Below are 20,865 nucleotides of genomic sequence, written 5' to 3' on the forward strand. Positions count from 1 at the left end.
CCCCTCACAACACAGGGGAGCTTGTAATAGTATCAAAAGCAGCAACAAACATGCAAAAAACAAATAAAAAAATAATAAAAACGCACAAAACGTCAAGCCATCAGATATACTTGCTGTGTATCAAGCACAAAAAGCACAGACAAAACAATAGCATGTGTGAATAAGCGGTGATACACAACACCATGTCATGTACTTTATGCACAGTAAACCTGCAGCCCAAAACCCAATATTTGGGCCTGTTTAATTTGTCAGGTTTAAAATCCTTACCCTCCTTTTGACAGTAGATCACCAGGCAATGGAAATCTGCTGTCAAATATAACTTTACTGTTTCTCTTCTAACATACAGGACCAGCAAGAACAATTCATGATAGGACCAAATACACGAAAATAAATTTCCATTACTTAACTGTTACCCTCTTGTCAGTTACTTCGCAACATCAAGCCACCTTAGTTTTACCTTTCTAAAAGTAAAAATTGTTACACTGACACTCCATATTAATTTGGCACCTACAATTTCCACTGTGAAAAATAAGTCTTAATTGGCAAATCGTTCTCATTAAGGCATGTAGCCTTCAAAATTTTAGAAAAGGGCTGCATCTTATTTTCTGTCTAAGACTTAATGCAACACTTCGTTTTCTGTCAAATAAAAGCAACTAGCAGGCATCATTTAATTTTTTTAGAGCGGAGACACAAATGTATCAGTTCTGCAGAGCATTTAACATGATGTTGGGACTTTCGAAGAAACCCCTTTTTTTTTTATTTTCCCTCTGGAATTAAGTTCTTTAATTGTATTGATGTTCTTCTGGAGAAACCAGAAATCCCACTTTTAGAGGCCCGGTAGGGTCCTTCTGCATTTCACAGAGACAAGGCCCTAATTTAAAAGGTCACAAGTGTCAACATGACAGCCTCCTCCATTGTTTATGGGAAAACTAAAGATAGCATCTCAGCAGCGTGACTTGAGCCAGCCTCTGTAGCTCTCCTAGCTTCTGCCACTCTGAATCTGTCAAAGACAGTAGGCCTTCCTGTTTTCCTTCTAACCTGCAATAATTCACTCAATTAAAAAAAATTTTTTTTCCTTTTTAGGCGCAAAAAAAAATTATCTCTATTTCCAGATTATTAAACTACATTTACTGTGAATAATTCACAAACCTTAATAACACACATATCAGTTGTTAGAATAAATGCTTGTTGCAATCCCATGCAATGGTACATATTTCATCAACCTCGAATGAATGAACGTCTCAGTAGGCCCAGCTGAAGTTAGAACCTTCAACCTCGATATTAAAACAAGCCTTTGTACTGGCACATTGACTCATTGAATCATAAGAAGGCACAACCTGCAAATATATATCAAACCTAAATGTATGCATTTACTGAAGCCTGAGACACTTTAAAAAGTACTCTGAATGAAAGAAAATGCAGTTTAAACAGTGCTATTGCCCAAAATCGACTTTGATATTTTAGGCATTAAAAAATCAATATCCTACAATTTTCTTGCATAATATGCATTACCAGAATGTCTATTACACAATCCATGAGTCAGCCATTGAAAATATTAACTTATACTTTATAGAAATGAGCTTGTTTGCTCCTGCGCCAAGGGAAAATTGCACATACAAATGTCATTTTAGCGGTGCAACATAACTTAAATTAAATTTTAATTCTAGGAGGTCATAGTATAGGTATTAAGCTTTATAAATATTTAAAAACGATTTTGAAAGGCACTTATTTTTTAAATAATTTTTCTATAATTAATAATTTTCTTTAAAAAAAAAAAAAACAATTATTCTTTTTTTTGTGATAATTCCACATATAAAAGCAAGCTGCATCCCTTGCCTATTATTTGGGATACATTAACTCACAAGCCTAAGCGCATAAGCCTAACTTGAAATGCGTCACATTTTTGCGCCACTTTCATTTAAAAGGAAGGTTATGCAAAATTCCACCCGTGTTTAACTGGGAAAGTGCTGGCTGAATTGAACATTCCTATCAAATATACTGCAGCTGAAAAGTTTGCCTGTGAACATCTAATACAATGCATCTAAGAAAAATGCTGTAAATTTATTTATTTTTTTGCAAAAATAGATAATTTCGTTTTTTTTTTTTTGGGGGCCCTATTTATATCTATTGAATGTGTTTTCTAATTTATTAAGCATTTAACGGCAGTTTTGTATATGTGCACAATTGCTCATTCTATAAATTAAAGAGCAACATATAGCTATGTTAGCACATCACATGGTTCATTTCTGGATTTTTTCTAAGTTTCTACTTAATATTAATTAACCAACATTTTACTTAACAAACTGAAAACATCAAGAAGACCCACAAACACACATTGAGCTCATTTCAGATATAAACAGAAAACACTCAGGACACACAATACAGCGCGCTTCAGCCATTTTTCATAAATAGCGCCGTCGCAATTTACTTACAGAACCGTTTGCAGATCCTAGTTGTAAGTCATATTTACAAGAGAAAAGAAAACTTTTCTCAATAGTGTTCCAAAAAACTGCAAAAACAGCCTCACAGACATTTATTTCCAAGAATAGCGGACTCATACTTTATTAAACGTGATGGGGCCCACGCCGTGCTTCACATATAGTTCATAGGTTGGAGTTCCAATCGGAGGAACCGGACATGAGTCCTCCAATCGGGAGTCCCTTTTTACAACCAAGACAAAACAAATTTCCAAGTCTGCTAAGACCAGGCATCTTCGCTCACTAGTCTAGCTTCAAACTTCAAAGGATTATCGTTTACGATAGTCTCGTGAATACACGAGTCCTTCGGCTTTGGTACTTGCAAGTTCCAAATCAAAGTGATCCCGAAGGGATACCAAACCAAATGTCCAACTAAGGACCAAACCAAGTGTCCAACTAAGGACTGGGAGACGCTCCACTTATACTTAACTGAAAATATCGATGACGTCACCAGAAGACTCGTCTTATCGTTTCTCTCTACCAAACATCAAGGGTCCAAATCAGGGCGATAGCCAGGGCAGCAGTCCTTCGTAGCCGTCGGGAAGCGGGGAACCTCACAGCAAAGACTTTCGGACCACGTCGACATGCAGGGGTCGATGAAGTGGCGGCCTTCCTCCAGAATTTTCACACGAATCTCCTCACGGACCTCAGGCTTGGACCGGTACCGCTGGTATCGCCCCACATTGGGCGCCAACTGAGGTACTGGGTTTTTCAGAACCGGTACTGATCCGGTAACCCAGTGGTGCCAGGGTACACCCAAAGACCTCGGGTACTTTCCTGATTCAGACCACAGAAACTCAGAGTCTTCTAGGTGAAGTCAAAGATCGAATTTATTGGCTGCAACCAAGTGACAAGCGTCCTAGAAGTACAACAGCACGGTTTGTATGTTCTCAGGAGACTGTGGCCCTCATTCTGACCTTGGCGGGTGGCGGAGGCCGCCCGCCAAAGTCCCGCCGTCAGGTTACCGTTCCGCGGTCGAAAGACCGCGGCGGTAATTCTGACTTTCCCGCTGGGCTGGCGGGCGGTCACCTTCACACCGCCAGCCAGCCCAGCGGGAAAGAGGCTTCCACGATGAAGCCGGCTCGGAATCGAGCCGGCGGAGTGGAAGCTGTGCGACGGGTGCAGTTGCACCCGTCGCGAATTTCACTGTCTGCGCAGCAGACAGTGAAATACATGTAGGGGCCCTCTTACGGGGGCCCCTGCAATGCCCATGCCAGTGGCATGGGCACTGCAGGGGCCCCCAGGGGCCCCGCGACCCCCCCTACCGCCATCCGGATCCCGGCGGTCCGACCGCCGGGATCTGGATGGCGGTAGGGGGGGTTGGAATCCCCGCGGCGGTGCAGCAAGCTGCGCCGCCGCGGAGGATTCAATGGGGCGGCGGTACACTGGCGGGAGCCCGCCAGTGGTGCCGGTCCGACCGCGGCTTTACCGCCGCGGTCGGAATCCCCATTGGAGCACCGCCGGCCTGTCGGCGGTGCTCCCGCGGTCCTCCGCCCTGGCGGTCAAAGACCGCCAGGGTCAGAATGACCACCTGTGTGTCAATGCAAAGTCAGGTTTCCTTATATACAGTTTTTTAAGCTTCAGGCAAACATTCTTGACATTTTGGTTGGTCATTCACATGTTTTCAATACAAAGGAAAATACAGTGTCATGATGAAACCTCATATTTCATGTCATCCAACCCATAATAAATTACCCGGCAAGGCCTAGTATTTTACATCAGATAAGTGTGGACCCCCAATAAAAACGGGCACCTCCCCCTCGTAAAGTAAGAAGAAGAAAAGAGCAGGTGCAGGTGTGAGCAAGATTAGGCAGGGTGTGTGAGCGATAATAAGGGTTTTATGGCATGGTGTGCCTTGATGCTATCTGATTCGGCCACTGGGAGAGGGACTGACCAAACAGGTTTGGCCTGAGGCAATGGTTCCAGCTTGCCCAGGTCAGAGAAAAGTCAATCAAGGTGTACGTGTCCTTGGAATCAAATCTGACTGTATTATAAACCTATGTGAGGGCAACTTTTAAAAATGGCTGCCGTGTATAAAATGGGAGCCACGAGTGCAGGACGAAAATGGCGATTTCGAGGTGAAAACGCTGCTGGAATTGAGCGACAATGCTCATGCTTAGTGTACTAGTCATTATCGATATTTTGATACTAAAATCGTACTGCTGTGGCAAAGTAAATTACATGGGTCCAGAATTTTTAGAACCACAACTGTCAGCCTCGTGGAGTGAGGTAAGGGGTTTGAAATAGTTCTTCTAAGCTGGGATCTGGTAATATTGCTCCTTGTCACTCTGTCCCCTCACCTGGCTCAATCTGCACACATTACTGTTCATAGCGGGGCTGAGCCAGCCCCATACAATAAGGGGCATGTTAAAGAGCCCCTAGCGACATTCCAATGCCACATTAGCATCATTTTTTTTACCCTAATGTAGCAGTAGAAGGCCAAAAAGATATTTACAAAGTTGTGCAATGCATGTGTTGTACTACTTTCTAAACATTTGTGCTACATTATTCCTGCGCCTGGCATAATGTATGCAGAGGAGGCGTTCCCCCATTAGGGGTGCCAAAAAAATGGTGCAAGCAAATTGAAGGCATTTTTTTGCACTTTTAACGCCTGCTCAGAGCAGGCATTAAAAGGAGGCTTCCACTGCTTACAATGGGCCTCTGGGGGCTTTGCAGGATTAGCATCAGAATTTTTGACGCTAATCTTTGAAAGCGCTGGACTTGCGTCAAAAATTCTGATGCTAGTCCCTTAACTACCGCCATTGTGCACCATATTTAAACATGGCTTACACATGGTGGCGTTAAGGGGGCGCTAAAGGGTGCAGCCCCACGTTTCTTAAATATGCCCCTAAATAGACACACACAGTCAAACCTCACACGAAAACCGTTCAAAAGGGGCACTACTGAACAAAAAAAAACAGACCAAATCTGGGCCTCAAGCACTGGTCCATCGCATGCCAAGTGAAAACCAAGTTTACCAACCTGACCCTGATGGTCCATGGAAATTATGTTGTGTTTTACAATGTGTATATTTTAACTGTGAAAATGAATTTTTACAAAAAAGTCCTGCATTCTTTACATCAAAGCATATGTAAAAGTGTTTTTAAATCAAAAATATGTGAAAATATACTGTTCTGTGATCTCACTATTTGAGAATATGGGTATCACTTTACTTTTGACAACAGAATTGATCTGCTTCCCTAACGATTGTCTTGTAGCATCATTATTTGCTTTTCATTATTCTGTGTGCAGTCATTTTAAATGGTAAGATTTGTAGAATCCCATTTGAAAACTTTAGTAGACAGCTATGTCACAACGTGTAACATACTATTCCTCCGTAGCGGGCTCTACTGGCTATTAAAGTCCCTCTCTCTTGTTAAAGACCCTCGACTTCAGCTCGGGCCTTTAACACGGGAGCGGGCCTTTAATAGCCGGTAGAGCCCGCTATGGCAGGTTCTGAGGCTATATTAGAACATTGGAATGTTGGGGGCTCCATTGCAGACATTGGAGTGCTGCAGGCTTTTACTGGTTAGTAAAAGCTCAGAGCATCAACATTCCAATGTTCTCTTTGTTCACAGCAACAGCTGTGAACAAAGCCTCACGGAGCAGGAGGGGATTTTATTCCCCATTGAGCATTGTGAGGAATTTGTTTTATTTAATAGAACATTCTGCCCTTGAGTGGCAGAATGTTCTAATAGCCTTAGAACCCGCCATAGCGGGCTCTACCAGCCATTAAAGGCCCTCGCCCTTGTCTTTAACGCTGTTGCAGGCCTTTAATAGCCGGTAGAGCCCACTACAGTGGGTTCTAAGGCTATAGTTGAAACCTGGAATGTTGAGAGTTCCATTAAAGGCAATAGAGCGGCTCAGGTGCCAGTAATGATTAGTATAGTCATTGTACTACAGCACTGGATTGTTTGTCTTTCTGTTCCCAGTATTTTCAGTACTAACATGCTACTCTCAGTGAATGGAATGATCTAATAGCCTTGTAGTCTTTCTGCCTCAAGCTACCAGTAGTTAAAAGCACATTCCATTATAGGCCCTCACCTGCAGCTCGACCTGTAACTCGGATTCAGGGCCTTCAACAACCGGTCTTGTCCTCAGTATTGGGCTATGGTTCTATATAAAATATATTTAGGAAAAATTATGTTCTAACATTTCAAACATTCCATATATTGCAGATACTCTACTTGAGCAAGTTCAACAAAATCTGCAATACGACACATAGCTTTTTCTTAAATGTATTCCTACAAATGGAAAACATGTTATTGGTTGAGAAATCCCTTCTCCTACATGATCAAGAAATATAGTGGTGTTTGATGAGTATTCACATCTCACTTACACACTTTCAGACCTCACTTTTGATGGCAATCTATGAGTGTGAAAAAATGTAAGAGTGGAATAACAATTTTCAGAAAATTCCAACACTGTTGTTTTGTTATTTCCTCTCAATGGTCACCCCATCATTCTTCGGTGAGTGTCTGTGTTCCCACTCATACCTATAAACTTACTGCTGGGGAAATTCTGACATTTTTTTAGACCGTATGAACAAGATCACAGGTTGGGTAGGGGCTACTGGGCAAAATTGTTGTGATTAAGGTTATTTGCACTGGTGTCCTTGTTTGTCACTGGGGACCCTTGCACCATGGCTCTGCAAACAGTGCTAAGTACAAACATTCCAGCATTTGACTCTCTCACTGTAGTGAGTGAGCAGCCACAACCTTCTCAGGAAGGTGTTGTGTGAGGCAAGAACCCAGGCCTCAAAAGAAAGCCAACAGAGATAATCAAGTGTTGTCCAACTCACTGAGCATTGCTAAGTACTACACATTCCAAATGTGATTCAGTTACAGGACTGTTTACCCCCAGAAGGATATAATAAAATGCAGATATCCCTTTGGTGCCAGGTTTCTCCACTCTTCAGTCTGTCTCAGTAGTCCCTTGCACATTATAAGGACACACAGTTTACCCTTACAGGTTACATGATAGGCCTCGGACATTGCGTTGTCACGGTCAGGCCTAGGCCTCTGTGCACAAATTACATTAGCATAACTTCAGAACCAACGGTAGGGACACAAGTTTCACATGCAGTCAGGCACTGAGGCAGGGGTACACTTCTGTTTACAATGTAGGGGACATTATATATACTACCAACATTTTTGTGGGTTGCATCGTATGTGCAGACATAAATGTTCACAGATACCGATACCACTTATATGAATCTGATAATTACATCTTCAAACTACTTTAGTGTACGCAATAAGTAGAGCTTTGATTTAAAAATGTTTTCTTATCAGCCTATGGGTGGTTTAAAATGAAACTTTCATGGGGTTTGCTGAAAGGGTAATTATGGCAATTATTCAATATTTACAAATTGAATCCTGCAGAAATTTCCCTACAGTGTTTTATTTCAAATGTTTTCTTGCAACATCACAACATAATTATACCCGTGTGAGAAGCTGGCCTGGTTAATAGTGGGTACCAGAGGTACTTACACCTTATACCATCTCCACTGATCCACCTTAGTGAAATGTAGGCAGTGTCTAGCAGCTTAGGCTGTCTAGGGGTAGCTGTAGCAGAGCAGCCATGGCTGAACTAGGAGACATGCAAAGCTCTTGCAATGCCACTATAGTCACACAGTACTTATACACAATAAAATACAATACTCAGTGTTACCAAACATAAAGGTACTTTATTTTAGTGACACAAGGCCACAAATATCTTAGAGGCAATACTCCTTTTGGAGGTAAGTATTATACACAATATATACACTAGTAACCAAAATCAGGTAAGTAAACAGTCATAGAATAGTGCAAACAATGAAAAACACAGAAGATTGCAATGGGCCTGGGGGCAAAACAAACCATATACTAAAATAGTGGAATGCGAATGTTGGTTTACCCCCTAGGCACGTGTAATGTGTAGAGGGGCGCTAAGAGTGTAAGAAAACACCAGAGGTAAGTAAAATACCACACCCGTAGCCCAGGAATAAAGGAGTAAAGTACAGCAAATGTACTCAGAGCACACTAGAAGTCGTGTTAAAGGAGTATGCAAAAACCAAGCAAGACTGTAAGACACCAACAATGGATTCCTGTACCTAAAGATCTGTGGAGAGAGGAGAGCAAGTCCAGAAGTCGATGAAGAGTCTAGGAAGAACAGGAGTCCCTGCTAACCCAGATGAAGGTGCAAAAGTGGATCCGCAGGTTGGAAGAAAAGAGCAGAAAAGCACCAAAGAAGATAGCTGCAGTTTCCTGCTTGGTGCAGGAGATGTCCCAGATTGAGTCGTTGGATGCAGGCTGTTTTTCATCGTTAAATTCTGCCAATAAGCCCTGGCTCACGCAAATGTTGCGATTGGCGGGAAAAGGTGCTACCTGGGCCCAGGAGGGTCCCAGGTGCCTCAACTCAGACTGAGGAGACAGAGGGGGCTCTTAGCACTTTAGAGAACACTCAGAACACCAGGCAGCACCCACAGGAGTCCCAGAACACGGGGACAAAGGAGTTGCAGAATGTGGTCATCACAGTACTACACAAACAGATCCCATGCTGCCGGAGAACAACTCAGGGAGCTGAGCATCGCAGGATAGAGTGCTGGGGACCTGGCCAACGCTGTGCACAAAGTACTTTTGGAAGAAATGCACAGAAGTCCAAGGAGCTGCAGAACACTTGGTGCACAGGGGTACTGTCTGGCACGGGGAGGCAAGCCCTTACCTCTACCAAATTTGGACAGCTGGAGCTTTGGACAGTCAGGATCACTTTGGTTCACCACCTGTGCTCCAGGGATCATGCTTGTTGATAGGAGCGGAGTCCCAGAGTACCGGTTTTCATTGCAGAGAGGTGCCTGCTGAAGCAGGGAAGTGACTCCGTCACTCCACGGGAGATTCCTTCAGTCCTTCTGGTGCACAATGAAGACAGGCAGTCCTCAGAGCATGCACAACCTGGAAACTGTTACAGTAGCTTCTTGGATATTTTGTTGCAGTTTCAGTGTTCCTGGAGCAGTCTGCAGTTGATCCGATGGTCAGGGGCTGAAGCAGAGGAAAAAGAGGAGTCCCGGTGATGTCTTGCAAACCGAATCTGAGGAAACACTCAGAGGAGAGACCCTAAATAGCCCTGAGAGGGGTATTGGCTACCAAAACAGGTATGCACCTATCAGGAGGGGTTTCTGACATCACCTGCTGGCACTGCCCACTCAGATGCTCCCAGAGGGTCTCCACACCTTGGAAACCAAGATGGCTAACACCAGGGACACTCTGGAGGAACACTGGGTCACTCCCCTTTCCTTTGTCCAGTTTCGTGTCAGAGCAGGGACTGGGGGTCCCTGAACCAGTGTAGACTGGATTATGCAAGGAGGGCACAGTTTGTGTCCTTCAAATCATTTCCAGCGGCTCTGGGAGGATACCCATCCCATGCCTGTAGCTCCTATTTTCAATGGGAGAGGGTGTAACACCCCTCTCCTAAAGGAAATGTAATGTTCTGCCTTCCTGGGATTGAGCTGCTCAATCCCCAGGAGGGCAGAAACCTGTCTGTGAAGTGGCAGCAGCTGGGGCTTGCAGTGGAAACCTCAGAGAGCTGGTTTGGCAGTACTGGGGGTCTATGGTGGAGCCCCCAGGGTGCATGGAATTGGCCCCCCAATACCAGAATTGGATTGGTGGTACAATTTCTCAATCTTAGACACCTCACATGGTCATATTTGGGGTTACCATTGTTAAGCTGCATATATGTAGTGCACGCTTATAATGGTGTCCCTGCACTCAGGAAGGCAGGAAAATTGGTCCCGGACAATGCGGGGGCACCTTTGCTAGTGCAAGAGTGCCCTCACACAGAGTAAATTTGCACCTAGTCTTCAGTAACTGAACGTTAGACATATAGGTGACTTATGAGTTACCTAGTGCAGTGAAAATGGCTGTGAAATAGTGTGTGCACTATTTCACTGAGGCTGCAGTAGCAGTCCTGAAGGTGTGTTTGTATGAGCTCCTTATGGGTGGCAAAAGAAATGCTGGTGCCCATAAGGATCTCCTGGAACACCAATGCCTAGGTACCATATACTAGGGACGTATAATGGGGGGGGGCAGTGTGCCAATCTGAATTGGAATATGAAGTCACTACCCTATAGTGACAAATTTGGGAACAGAGAGGGCATAAGCACTGGGGTTCTGGTTAGCAGAACTCCAGTGACACAGTCAAGCATACTGACAACACAGGAAAATACCCTGACATAGAGGCCACAAACTATGAGCACTGGGGTCCTGACTAGCAGGATCCCAGTGAGAAAGAAAAAAAAAACTGACAAACAGCCAGAAATTGGGGGTAACATGCCAAGAAAGATGGTACTTTCCTACAACACGGGCCAAAAGCAAGAAATTATTTAACAGAAGCTTGAGCCCAATAACATAAAATATGAAGAGATCACTGCTGCCACAAAAGCACTGCCCCTCTCAGGAGTCCTTGTTGTAAAGGAAACAATTATTTTAGAAATATCAATATGTGAAGTATCACAGAGGTAACATAATCAGTATGACCAGTTTTCCAATTAGTATGGACAGTGCCTGAAAAAAACTGCTCAAAACCTCCTTTCTCCTTCAGTAATGTAATCTCCAAGAAAGGTGAAAGAATGATGACCACGGGTAAGCATGAATGTAAATGTTAATTTAAAGTTTACCATCCACCTACACTTTGTGTCTTCAAACGTTCTCCTTTAATCTTAGCTCGCCCTTTTATCTTTTGCCACATTCTATCGCACAAGATGCAAGCACCAGCTAATTACACAGACAATGCAACCCATCTCCCTTTCCAAAGAAGTGCAAAATAAGTTGTCCCCCATCTCTAGTAAGATGCATGCAATAAATATTTGCAATTCAAACTAATAGCAAAACATATCTAATTTAGAATAACACATTCTTTATCAATCCAACTTATTAGAACATGCACTGTCTCTCTCCTTGACAAGTCATTAAAGCATTCTTGGGCTTGGCACATCCTTTATTTTGTCTTGTCACACCAGCCTCCTCCTCATCTTACATTCTTAGATCATCCTTGGTGGCACCACTTTTCAACAAGGAATACTGTATATTTACAATTTGTTTATAGCTCCATACATTCCCATCACTTAACAACATAGAATAATGATTTACTCTTTTGACGTGTAGTGGTTCAGAAAACTTTAACATACCTTTACACTCCTTCCAGCCTTACCTCACATGCACCCAATCACCCTCCTTAAACTGTTCCTTGAGGTTATCTTTAGAACCTTCACATCGTTTGTTGTTGTTTTTATCTTCCTTCTTCTCAATTCCCTTCATTTACATTCCACAGAATTTTCTCCCTCTCATGACATCAAATGGTATTCTACCTGTGACGTTTTTAGGAGTAGTGCAATACGTCCATATCAGTTTTCCCACAGCCTCTTTCCATTGCCCTTTTTTCAAGGTTCTGTTCTCCTTCTCCACAAGACACTTACTTTTTGGATTATACACTGATGACCTAATGTGTTCTACTCCATACACATTTAAGAAATCATTCATAGCATGAGATGCAAACTGCACACCATTTTCTGTCATAGTTCCTCCAAGAACTTGATCACATCCTGGGTTGTCACTTGATCCACAAATTTGACTTCTGGCCACCTTGAATAGTAAGCCACAATTACCATGTCATACTTTGGCACAGATCTTAACACATTGTATGGCCCTGTAATGTTCAAACCAAGGGAGCATCCATTTTTTCAACATTAACTGTTGCATAATCCACTGTTCTTCGAGATTTATCACTCCATGCACATAATAAACAATTCCTTATCATTCTTTGCACCTCTCTGTCTAATCCTGGCCACCAATACTCCACCCTTACTCTCCGTTTGGTAGCACTCATCCCACCATGGTCTTCATGGCCTAAGGACAATACCCGTGACCGCAACACCTCCGGCACTACTAACAGCTCTCTGCTAAATGAAATTCCTTCTTCTACAGATAACTCTGTGCTCACATTGAGGAAAGATTCCACTTTCTCTGAAGCTTTTCCTCTCATAAGCCACCCATCAGTCATATAGGTTAGTACCTCTTGTAACGTTTCATCCTCCTTGACCACCTGCAAACATTACTCATGACTTATGTGACCCCTTGTTGTGGCATTTACACTAGCCACCAATTCCACATCTTTCCATTGATCGTTCACTGCGTCATCTGTTGGTAACCTTGAGCAGCATTCTGCCACCACATTTTCTTTTCCTGCCATATACTCCATGGTGTATGAAAATTCCAACATTCTCGGCACCCAATGTATGATTCTAGAAGATACCTGACTGGTACCCTTATTAGTGAACACATCAACTAAGGGGTGGTGATCAGTGTGAATGATGACATTCATTTCCCCACACAAACTTCTTGAAATGACTCACTCCCCACCAACATGCCAAGGCTTCTCTTTCTATTGTAGAATACATTTGTTCTGCATTTCTCAGTGGCCTTGACGCATGAGCTATAGTTATTTCTTTGCCATGACTTTCTTGCAATAGTACAGCACCCAAACCTATGGCACTGACATCAGTGCACATTTTGCTCTCATCACATGTTTCATACAGATTGAGTGCAGGAGCTGATGCAATTTCTTATTTAAGTTGTTTAAACTCCTGCTCACACTCCACACACCAATTGAATTTCACATCTTTTGACATTAACTTGTGCGTATGTTCAGTTTTATCAGTAAATATGTGAATAAAGCATGAAAAATATTCAGTTATTCCCAAAAGAGACCTTAACTGATCCTTGTCTGGTGGAGCATACTCAATGGCCTTCAATAATTTCTCTTTAGCCAACACCCCTCTTTAATCCAACCAAAGTCCAAGATACTCCACACCTTTAACTCCTATGTTACACTTATCATTTTTATGGTTAACCAACTATTTTCTAAAATTCCCCAAATGTTAGCAAGAACTTCATCATGTTTTCCATCTTTTTCAGCAAAAATAAGAATATTATCCTGAAAGTAGGTTATATTACTCACTCCCTTGAACAATTGATGCATTGTCCTCTGAAAGACTACAGAGGCTGATGCATCACCAAAGGGCATGTGCTTGAATCTGAATGTACCCTCTGGCGTGACAAACAAAGTGAGATGTCTTGATTCTGGGTGCAAGGCAATTTGGTGGTATGCAGACGACAAGTCCAAAGTGGAAAATATCTTTTCCCCTTTGATTGTCGTCAACATCTCACCAATATTGGTATCTAGCCAAATAGCCTTGTTCAGGTTGCATAAGTCCACTCACATTTTCAGCTCGCCATTGGGTTTCCGTGGCAATACTACCAGGACCAACCACTCTGAAGCTTCAATTTCCTCAATTTTGTCTGACCGACATAAGTTGTTCAATGCTTTCTTCACTAGTTCTCCCAACATCAATCGTACAGTGTGATGTTTGTGCAGAACAGGATTAACTCTATCCCTCAAAATTATTTTATGCACAAAACTCTTAAGTCGTCCTAGTTTATTGCAGAATACATTTGGGAACTTTTCTGTACATTGTTGTTTACAGTGCTTACATCAGATATTGCCCCTCACACTTGATCAGGATGATTAGGATCCAATCTTATCAACAATTCCCTTTGTTGAGGCAATCCCAGTAAAAATGAACCATCCTTGGCTATATATACTTTGCAAAGCATGAGCTTGCCTTAGAATTCTACCATACCTTCAATGTACCCCAATAAATCTATGGGCTTGTTTCCATAAGCCACTACTTTGATGTCTGGTTTGAACATTTTGTGGTTGGGAAATGTAATCATATATTCGTCACCGATTAATGCATAACAGCCTCCCACATCAGCCATCACCCACACCTCCACCCCATCTATTTTGAAAGTACAATAAGGGGGCACCATCTCTGAAGAGACTCCTACATCACTAATTTGCACAAAAAAATCTTTGTCTTGTTCACTTCCGTCTTCTTGGTTTATCCTCTGTTTTTCACAGGATTTCCCTCTCCTTTTACTTTGTAAACTCTTGCAAAGTATCCTTTAGCCTTACATTTCTTGCACATTTGTCCAATCACAGAACAATTAGGATCAGTGGCTCTGTGCCCTTTAAGACCACATTTATAACAGACATATCCTTTTTGATCAGTCCAACTGCCTTGAGATGACGCTGTCTCCTTTCTCGTCCCTGCCAATGGTTTGGTTCACACTATTTCCACTTTTCTTGCATTATTCATTACTATTTCTTGGATTCCTTCTTCTGTATTCTCTGCTGTCTTGGCAATGTCAACGGCCTTCATCAATATTAACATTTCTGTATTTAATAGTTTTTCATGCATACATTTGTCTCAGGTTTTTTTGGCACTTACTGATCTCATAGTATCTCATCCACAAAACCTTTGCAGTTGCACGTGGAAGTTAACTTTCTTAATGCTGTCATGAAATTATTAATTGATTAACCCAGCACTGAGCCGTTTGTAAAAACAAAATTCTCTCTACCACCTCTTTTTCTTCTTGCCATAGTGCAGATCTAGTCTTTTTAAAGCTATTTCAAAGTCATCATTATCAGACTCTTCTTAATTTCCGTGGTAGATGTTTTAATGCCTGATGCCCCTAAGCAATGGTTCAAATTACTAGTTTGCTGGATGTAGTAAATATATCCCCACCAATAGCTTCCACATATGCCTGGAAGCCTTCCTTCCAGTCTTCCCATGTGATCGCTGGCTCACCAGGCACATTCAAAATTTGGGTGGGTGCATGTAGCAGGACACTTGGAAACAAACAAAACCGGAGTCTCAAAATAAGTTGGTGTGTTTATTTCATTGTAAAAAGGGACCCACGTAAGTAGCTGCCTCTCTGTCCACAGTCTGGAATAACAGCTAACTCGGGCTCGAGCACACCGCACTCCAGAACCCAGAGGTTAAGCCAATAAAGCAAAAGTTCCATTGAAGCCACGCGCGTGAGTGAAAACATACAAGAAGAAATTACATATACATATTACAACATCTCCCTCCCTTATAATTAATTAGAAAAAAAAAAAAAACATTAAGACAGAATAAAATCTCGAAATTTAGCAGGTAAGTTAATTTGTCTCAAGCTTCTAGTTGTAACGCATTTTGAATTAGCATCATCAATGTTTTTGTCACCATCATTACCATCCAGATCTGAACCATTAGCACTAGACTGATGATCAGGAACATAACCTTGAACCTCAGAATCATTCATGTGACCAGAATTTAAATTATAAGATTTCAAAGACCGCTCACATGCAATTTCTTGCAAATCTGTTGATAACATTGAATCCTCCTCTTCCTTTAAATGAGACATGTTCCTGAAAATCTTGAGTTGCTCAGAATTAATAGGAATTAAACAACTTCTGCTCCACCAACCTCGTCTATCTAATAATACAGAAGCTCTGGTAACTTTGAGAACTTTAGATGGAAAATATTATCTAGATTCTCCTTTCCTTACTCTAAAAGGTTTTTTAAGTAAAACCCAATCATTGACCTTTAATTCAACTATTTTAGTAGTGAACCTGTGATCAAAATTACGTTTCTGCTTAAATTGTTTATCAAAAACAGTACTTCTCATGGTGTTATTAACCCCCAACTGAGATTTTTTGTCAATATCACTTAAAACATGAAACATCCACCTTGGCACGAGTTTGGTTCTGGGATCCCTTCCCCTCAGCAACTTGAATGGAGAACAACCTGTAGTTGAATGGGGAGTAGATAGGTATGCCCAAATTTTCTCTTGCAGAAATATCTGCAACATCAACGTTTGATGCTAAAGCTGTTTGAATTCGTTCCTTAGGAATCCGATTGACCCTTTCTATTAATCCATTCGCTGAAGGATTGTGAAGTGCCACTCTGAGATGTTTGATGTCATGTAAAGTCAAAAAATCAGAACATTTTTTAGACAAAAAATGTGAACCATTGTCCGTAACAATTGTGTTAACAGGCCCCTCTGACCTAAACAATTTGCTTAAAAAACTGACAACCACATCCAAATCAGTTTCAGAAGTGAAAGAATAATAAACCCATTTTGAAAAATAATCCACCACCACCGCTAAATATCTCATGTGCCTTGGTAACAAATGAAATGGCCCCGAGAAGTCTAAAGCAACTTTATTCCACGGTTTCTCTGGCAAAGGAACAGGATATAAAGGCTTAGGGACAGTCCTCCAATGTTTATCTGAAACAATACATTCGGGGCACCTGTTGATAAAAGAGGTAACTTGCTTATCTAAACTTGGCCACCAATAAGACATTTTAATTTTTCTGGAGGTAGCGGAAATACCCAAATGACCCTTGTGAGCTAGTTTAATTATCTTGTCCCTAATAGTGGTAGGAGGAACAATGAGATCACCCCTCAGACAAATACCGTTTTCAACTGTGAGCTCATTAGACACATGATAAAAAGCTCTAAGTTCCCCTGACAGACTTCTCTCCGCTGGCCATTTGGTCTTCAAAAATCCTACTAACATAGACAAAATAGAGTCAGAGGACATAGCAGACACCCATTCTTGCTCCGAAACATGATTGTTAGACACAGCCAAAATGTCCAACAGGGCTACCACACATTCTTTTTCTGCATCAATTTCCACTAAGGCCTCATAGGGTAAAGGCAAACGAGACAAACAATCTGCACGAAAGTTCATGCCTCCTTGCACATATTTCAGTACCAGGTTGTATTCTTGCAACTTGGATATAATACAAACTAATCGTGCCAATGCTTTACCCAGACCATTACCATTCAACAAATGAACTAAAGGATTATGATCTGCGAACACCTCACACCTATTGCCCCAAATATAGGTTCTAAAATTCTGAACTGACCACACACAAGCTAGGGCCTCTCTTTCGATGGTGCTGTAATGTTTCTCCACCTCCGATAACATCCTAGACGCAAAAGCAACAGTAATTTCACCACCATTCACCCACTGACCAAACACAGCTCCAATTCCAATTAAACTGGCATCTACCATGACAAACGGATTACCCTCAGGATCAAAGGGTTGTAATGCAGGAGCATTGATAACTAAATCCTTAACTGTATCGAATGTAGAATTTAAATCATTTGTCCATTCAAATTTAGTTCCTTTTTTAAGTAATGATCTAAGAGGTTGCACTTCCATGGCATACCCCGGAACAAATCTAGCATAATATTCACAAAGCCCCAGGAAGGATTTTAATGCATCTTTGTCAGAGGGTGGACATGCCTTTCTAACCGCATCCACATTGCTAAATTTAGGTCTGATTCCCTCACCAGAAATGACATGACCAAGATATTCTACCTCATTGACAAACAATTTACACTTCCCAGGCTTTACTGTCATGCCCTTTTCCCTAAGGATACTTAAAACCTTTTTTTAAATTTCTAGATGTTCTTTCTCTGACACTGTGTGTATCAAAATGTCGTCTTGGAAAGCCAAGACCTGAGGCAAGTCAGTAAATAGATCGTCCATCAACTTTTGAAAAACGCTTGCTGCTGAAGCCAGACCAAAAGACAAGCGTGAATATTTAAATACTCCAAACGGAGTTACAAAAGTGGTTATTTCTTGAGAAACTTCACTCAACGGAATTTGGTGGTACGCAGAGTGAAGGTCTATGGTTGAAAATACTTTGGATGTACCCAGACTCGTAATCATTTCTTGAATACGTGGAAGAGGATGACTATCTATGACAATGTTTTGGTTAACAGATCTCAAGTCAACACATAGTCTCAACTTGCCGTTTTGTTTCTTGGTAATTACAATGGGTGATACCCATTCTGAGGCATCTGCAGGAGCGATTATCCCTTGAGATTGAAGTTTATGTAATAAGGATTTCAAATCTGCTCTTACACTCAGGGGTATGGGTCTCACCTTATGCACAACAGGAGTTGCACCTTTCTTGAGTTTAATACTATGCTCATAGCCCAGAGCTTTCCCAATTTGGTCTTTGAAAACTTCTGGAAACAAATCAATAATGCTTTGCGTAGTGTCTTTAGATATGCATACATTGGCTACTGATTCTGGTAGTAATAAATCAGGTAAATCCCCTAAAATCACAGGAACATCATGGCCAGGATGCAATATTATTCCCAAACGTGCTAAATCCTTCCAGCCCACAATGTTACGCCCTTTGACAGCAACATAAATTTTCGTTACAATGGATCTACCCAGACATTGTAGATCTGACACAAATAACCCAAAAGGTTAATGTCTTGTTTCCCAAATGCTTTGGGAGCAACATCAGGATATTTTAAGTCGATAGAACCTCTCCACAAGTTAAAAAAAAGTGTGATCTGCCAAGATCATAATGGGGGCTCCTGAATCGGCCAAAACAGGAATGGTTTGAGAACGAATCACTACATCACACACAGCCCCTTTGATAACTTTCTCAGTTTTCCCACCCTGACCAACCGGAAACTCAATGGTTAATAACATATTAGAAAATTGATTACAAGACTGAGCAATTTCTTCATCAACATCAACACTGTTGATCTTAACCTTACTATAAGAGCCTCTATTTAAGGGTTGTGACTGGCACACAGCTTGAATATGCCCCACTTTTCGACAATTATTACATTTTTTGCCATGTGCCTGACTGGAAGTGTCATTACCAATATGAAATTTTGAGCCACAACGGAAACACAGTTTTGAGTACTTAACCCCTTTAGTCTTTGCCTGTTTGGTCAGTTTATTATGAATGGCACAAACATCCTCTTTGTCACTAAATAAGATCAAAAGTGCTGTTCTGACTAGCTAAAACTTTGGAAGTATTTATGGACCTTTCAATCCCTTTGGTCAAAACCAACACTTCATCCAAGGTTGGATTACAACATGACAGAAGTCTTTCTTGAATCTTTTTGCGAAAACAATGAAACACAAACTGATCCCTAATATAAATATCAATATTTGCACCAAATTCACATTTAGCTGCTAAGACTCTCAGATTAGCGATATACTCCTCAATTGATTCATCACTCATTTGTTTGCGCGTAGCAAAATTAAACCTTTCTAGTAGTACATCAAAGTCCCCAGAATAATGCTTTGCCATATGTTCTTTCGCTTCAATATAGCAGTTCCATAATGCGTCACCTCCAGCAGGAGATGAAATAGCTGGTAGATTATCAAATATTCTTTGAGCTGCAATTCCTAGATGGATAAATAATAAAGCCTTCTTTCTGTTAGGAGAAAGATCCACAGCATCAATGGCTGCCAGATAGTTTTAAAAAATGTGGATCCATTCAGCCCATTTAATGTCAGGTTTACCTGCTTTCTGTAGAAATACTGGTGGTTGTACAATATTTTATTTGGATGCCATTATAAATTTGAAAAAATTAAACAAATGTATATATAATAATATAATATATAATAACAGAACGCAGTAGCCAAGGCAAATCCTGAAGAACCACGTAGGGGGTGCGTGCACCAACACGAAGAATCCGTTTTTCAAAAAGAAGCTAGCAGCTTCAGCTTAAACAAAGCTACGTCTTTAAAGAATCACGAGAAATCCGTTACCAATGGCAACCACAAAACATTCCTGCGTAGCGCGGTGAGTCGCGAGTAAACGTCACCAAGGTAACTTTAAAAGCGTCTCCGCATGACGCGTGTAGAGCGCGAGGATTGCATCACCATAGTAACCATGGCCTTCACAGTAACGTACAGAGTAAGGCCTGTCCAATTGAAGAAAATAATGTGCCCCTCCTACTCACACCTTCCAGCGTAGCCAATAGCTTCGCAAGTCTCTTCTTCGAGATTTCCCTTTTTCACCAAAGATGAAAAGATGCCGGAACACCGGACACCAAAAGGCAGCAACTTCCCGATGGGTCCCGTTTTTTGGCGAACCCCACTCCTGGTACCAAATATGTAGCAGGACACTTGGAAACAAACAAAACCGGAGTCTCAAAATAAGTTGGTGCGTTTATTTCATCGTAAAAAGGGACCCACGCACGTAGCTGCCTCTCCGTCCACAGTCTGGAATAACGGCTGAGTCGGACTCGAGCCCACCGCACTCCGGAACCCAGAGGTTAAGCCAATGAAACAAAAGTTCACACGCGTGAGTGAAAACATACAAGAAGAAATTACATACAAGAAGAAATTACATATACATATTACAGTGCATTTATGCTGTGTATTTTAAAAGACAATTAACATATAATACGTTCCTAGAAAAATGTTCAGATCTGGTTTAATATATTTTGCTAACATTCTGTTGTTGCTGTTTCACCTGTTATGTCTGTATTCCCCTCAAATGTTTGTCAAACTGAATGCATTTAATTTATTTATAGTATTAAACACATTACACTGTGCACTTTTCTGTCTAGTGTGAGCTGAAAAGCAATACTGCAAAGCGATTCACATTTTCTTTTGTAAAAGAAACATGCCACAGTCTTTTTCTATTAGTAAATACTGGTGTGCGCATCACTGTGCTGATTTTGCTGGTGCC

Source organism: Pleurodeles waltl, chromosome 12 (genome assembly GCF_031143425.1).
Source record: "Pleurodeles waltl isolate 20211129_DDA chromosome 12, aPleWal1.hap1.20221129, whole genome shotgun sequence".
In the NCBI taxonomy this organism is placed as follows: Eukaryota; Metazoa; Chordata; class Amphibia; order Caudata; family Salamandridae; genus Pleurodeles; species Pleurodeles waltl.